This window comes from Palaemon carinicauda, chromosome 13 (genome assembly GCF_036898095.1).
Source record: "Palaemon carinicauda isolate YSFRI2023 chromosome 13, ASM3689809v2, whole genome shotgun sequence".
Lineage (NCBI taxonomy): Eukaryota > Metazoa > Arthropoda > Malacostraca > Decapoda > Palaemonidae > Palaemon > Palaemon carinicauda.
The window spans coordinates 100734877-100740194 of record NC_090737.1 but is presented as its reverse complement, the minus strand read 5'-3'; positions in this window follow the sequence as shown (position 1 = coordinate 100740194).

Here is a 5318-nt window from a genome sequence, read left to right as displayed (position 1 = left end):
GATAAGTGGGTTTTAGTCCTTATTTCCTCTAAATTCTGATGTGGTTTCTTTATTTCTGATGTTGTAGTGTCTGAATGAGCATGTCTGGCCTCTTTTGCAGGCACAGTTCACATAATCTCTACATATTTTCAATCCATCTTTCACATAGTTTCTTTTGTTGCCCATTTTGTTATTTATCCAGTGACCATATTTGCACTCCTTACCTAACCTACACTTTCCTTCTTTGTAATACTTACACTGAATGTGCTTCCTCAATCCGTTTCTTTGAGAGTAATCTTCACCTCCCTGGCCGCGTCTATGGAGGAAGTCTCATGATCGACCTTTTTTACAGACTCCATTTCTAAAGAAAAAGCATATTTTGGGAGTCTTTTCATTCCCTTCATTCTGTTCTTTCTCTTCTTCATCTTTAATTGTTTCAACTTTGCTTTCTTCATTATTTACAACTGAATTTTCCCCCTCTGTTATCTCTGTTCTTTCTAAACTAGTTGCCCTTTCATTTGCCAACTCCTCTACTTTGCCCCTGTTGAGGATACTCATGTCCTCAATTTGGGACCATTGGTTCCCTATCGTTCGTTTATTGTCTGCCAGTTCACCTAGGCACAATTCTAGGCTTTCTTTATAGTTCTGACAATATTTTTAAGCCTTTCTATTTCCGCATCGCGTGAACTGTTTTTGAAGCAGTCTTCTTCCAGCATTTTAGACATCAAATTCATGTGGCATACCATTTCCGATACTGACATTCCATTTTCTCCTTTCTTGTTTCTGTCCTTTCCGCCACAACATTTTCTCACCAGGAATTGTTTTGTCTCCACTGTGCAGCTAGCACAAAACCAGAAAACCCATCAATCTTTTCGGTCATTTTGATCGTTTTGTGTAGCGTTTTTGTTGGCTTTTTGTTGTGGTTGCTAAATTAATGCACTGGAGGCAGTACCACTCCTTGCATTTATCGCGTTCTGCGCTTTCGTCCTCCGGCCCAACTCTAGGGTACAGCTGGCACATTGGTATGAACCACTACCCTCTCTTTGTGTGGAAGTGACTATTGTTTCCAGCTCCACGTCTTCCCCAGACTTTCCTTCTAAAATGTTCCTACTATCTCCTATGTCTATTAGTCTACTTTCTTGTGAGTCCTGGCTGTTATCCCCTAGACTAATCATAGACACGTCCGTCTTATCTAGGCTAGCTTCTTTCATTTTTCCCACAACTATGATTATTCTACCCCTAGTTGTTGTGCTTTTGCACCCTACTTTATCGGCCATATTATTTAATTAACTTTTCTTTGCTGATGTCTTACCGTGTATATTTTAAATCAGGTATGCCGACCACGTGGGTTGCCTCGACTGAGAACACAAGATATTATCTTACCTTATTTCAATTTTCCCACGACTTCGACTTATTGCTTGAATTACTCGTTACTTCACTTTCAGTTTGATTTGCACAATTCACACTATTTTCTAGTTAATTTCTCACTAATTATCTTATTTTGCAGAGCCCTAAACAACGTGAACACAGAAGCCAGTATCTTGGATACTCGTAATAGTACGGGAGGAAGGGTAACCTTGATAATGTTTTCGCCACTCTTCCTCCTCGAAACGAAAATGCTATTCGGGGTGAAGATTGCTATGTGTCGTATCAAGATATATGTCCCCTGATATTATGTGATATCCTTAAGAAAAATTTTAAGGATATTCACGCCGAGTCAGAATTCTGGAGACCTAAAGGTCAATTCTCTGGGAATATCACTGTAGCCAAATATCCCTTAGAAAGCTACCAATAGGAACCTTCCATCAGGACGACATGGCTATCTCACCCAAAAATAGATTTTTCGCTTTGCATCAAAATCCGTTTAACACAACAAGAGGGAGAGAAACAAGACAGAACAGCTTGCCCGAGCGTACCCTCAAGCAAGAGAAATCTAACCCAAGACTGTGAAAGACCGTGGTACAGAGGCAATGGCACTATCCAAGACTAGAGAACAATGGTTTGATTTTGGAGTGTCCTTCTCCTAGAAGAGCTGCTGATCATAGCTAAAGAGTCTCTTCTACCCTTAACAAGAGGAAAGTGGCCACTGGCCAATTGCAGTGCAGTAACCCCTTGGGTGGAGAAGAATTATTTGTAATCTGTTGTCAGGTGTAAGAGTACAGAGGAGAATGTGTGAAGAATAAGCCAGACTATTCACTGTGTGTATGTGTGTGTGTGTGTAGGGAAAGGGAAAATAAACTGTAACCAGAGAGAAGGATCCAATGTATTACTGTCTGGCCAGTCTAGACACCCTATAATTCTTTAGCCGTGGTATCTCAACGCCTCAATGGGTGGCCGGTGCCCTGACCAACCTACTACCTATCAGAGAATTGGAAAGCTGTGGAAAAGATATCAAGCAAGACCCACAATGATAAGAGAGGATCAAGGAAATGTGATAACAGAAAAAGAAAAAAAAAAAAAAAGAGTAATGATTGGGTGGGAAAACTGCTTTGAAGAATTATTGAAAAGACCAGAACCCAATGAAACATTTCCAGATAATTTTATAGGTCCAAAAATTGAAATGGAAGAACCGACCATTGAAACATTAAACAGTAATAAAAACCTTTAGAAAATAACAAGATCCCTGGCAAAGATAATATACCAAGTGAAATGTGGAAACTCAGTGGAGAAGTCTTGGAAAATAATCTATATAAGTTGATAGGAATGATCTGGAGAGAGGAGAAAGTGTCAGATGACTGGGAAGAAGGAACCATTGAACTAGGACAGTATTGCAATTTACTAGATGAAGACTCTGATGCACTATTGATAGAATAAGCTAACGAATATATCAGAGCAATAGGAGATAGAGAGTGTACAGCTCATTTGATGTTTGTTAAAGTCAAAAAGAAAATACAAGTGAAATAAGTTTAAGTAAAATCGACTGACGTGCCTAGGTTTCATGGAGACGTGGGATATTATAGCAATTTCAAGATTTATTTTGTTCCTCATCATAACCTCCTCCCACACCTATTGATGCAAAGGGCCTCAGTTAGATTTCGCCAGTCTCTATCTTGAGTTTTTAAATCAATACTTCTCCATTCATCATCTACTTCACACTTCATAGTCCTCAGCTTTGTAGGCCTGGGTCTCCCAACTCTTCTAGTGCATTGTGGAGCCCAGTTGAAAGTTTTTGAACTAATCTCTTGAGATTTTGTTAGATTAATGCAATGAAACTATGGAAAAATCCTTCTTTGCTTAGACGGTGTCTCTCAGGACAAGCCTTGGATACAGTTCTAAGGGCAGGTAATGATTTTGTGATAAAAAGTCTGTGCAATTGGATGAAACTTTTGGGAACAGAAAAACAGTTACTGACATAGTAGTAGATGATATCAAGGGGATTAAGCCTATTTCCGAAGGGGACAGCAAGAGTTTCATCAAGATGGTGGATAAGCTGCATAACTGAATATTTTGAACATGACTATCCAAGTAGAAACACTATTACCACCTTCACAGAAGCGTGAATTGGTTAAGTTAGCAGAAAGTGTAAATAATCATGATACACATCTAATTGAAAAGTTGTTGGAATACATTTTTTTGTGAGAAAAAAATCTATGAAATACCTTAAAGCAAGTTATCAGAAGTTATGATAATGTCAAAACTAAAGTGGATTATACGTGTAATTATGATGATGAAAATAGTACAAAGCCTGATAAAGAATCAAGTGTGATGGAAAAGATAGCAGGACTTGAAAATGCTATTACAAATATCACTGATCTTCTCACTAAAATTACAGAAGAAAATGCTGAACTAATAAGGAATAAGATCAGTGATAATGCAAGGCTGCATAATTATTATTATTATTATTACTATCCAAGCTACAACCCTAATTGGAAAAGCAAGATGCTATAAGCCCAGGGGCTCCAATAGGGAAAAATAGCCCAGTGAGGAAAGGAAATAAGGAAATAAATAACTGAAGAGAACAAATTAACAATAAATCATTCTAAAAAAAGTAATGTCAAAAGAGATATATCATATATAAACTATTAACAACGTCAACAACAAAAATGTCATATATAAACTATAAAAAGACTCATGTCCGTCTGGTCAACAAAAAAGCATTTGCTCCAACTTTGAACTTTTGAAGTTCTACTAATTCAACAACCGATTAGGAAGATCATTCCACAACTTGGTAACAGCTGGAATAAAACTTCTAGAGTACTGCGTAGTATTGAGTCTTATGATGGAGAAGGCCTGGCTATTAGAATTAACTGCCTGCCTAGTATTACGAACAGGATAGAATTGTCCAGGGAGATCTGAATGTAAAGGATGGTCAGAGTTATGAAAAATCTTATGCAACATGCATAATGAACTAATTGATCGACGGTGCCAGAGATTAATATCTAGATCAGGAATAAGAAATTTAATAGACCGTAAGTTTCTGTCCAACAAATTAAGATGAGAATCAGCAGCTGAAGACCAGACAGGAGAACAATACTCAAAACAAGGTAGAATAAAAGAATTAAAAACACTTCTTCAGAATAGATTGATCACCGAATATCTTAAAAGACTTTCTCAATAAGCCAATTTTTTGTGCAATTGAAGAAGACACAGACCTTATATGTTTCTCAAAGGTAAATTTGCTGTCAAGAATCACGCCTAAAATTTTGAAAGAGTCATACAAATTTAAAGAAACATTATCAATACTGAGATCCGGATGTTGAGGAGCCACCGTCCTTGACCTACTTACAATCATACTTTGAGTTTTGTTAGGATTCAACTTCATACCCCATAATTTGCACCATGCACTAATTTTAGCTAAATCTCTATTAAGGGATTCTCCAACCCCAGATCTACATCAGGGGATGGAATTGATGCAAAGAGAGTAGCATCATCTGCATATGCAACAAGCTTATTTTCTAGGCCAAACCACATGTCATGTGTATATAGTATGAAAAGTAAAGTATTGGTAGTGGTTGGTATCATGAGTCAGATAAATATATTTCAGACTAAAACTTTTCTGAGCTTCAAGTAGTAATGATAAAATCAAAAGCCTAAAGAAGGAAAGGTATTTGCTTTATTAGTCTTAAAGATGTTCCGTCCGCAATACCTAGACCATCAGAATAAGATTTCATGAAAATTTAGGAATATTTGTCATGAAAAAGCTATATTCATAGCCGGTAACATTAGCAAAATGTAGCCTACAAGCCTAAAATTGCATTAGGCTTCTAGAAATTAGATCATTAACATAGATTTGTATGGCGAGATTTAAAAAGACACCCCAAATCCATTCACCATGTAATGACATGCATGGTTTTTGGAGATAGACCCTCGGGAATTATTACAATCTAGGCCTCAGACAA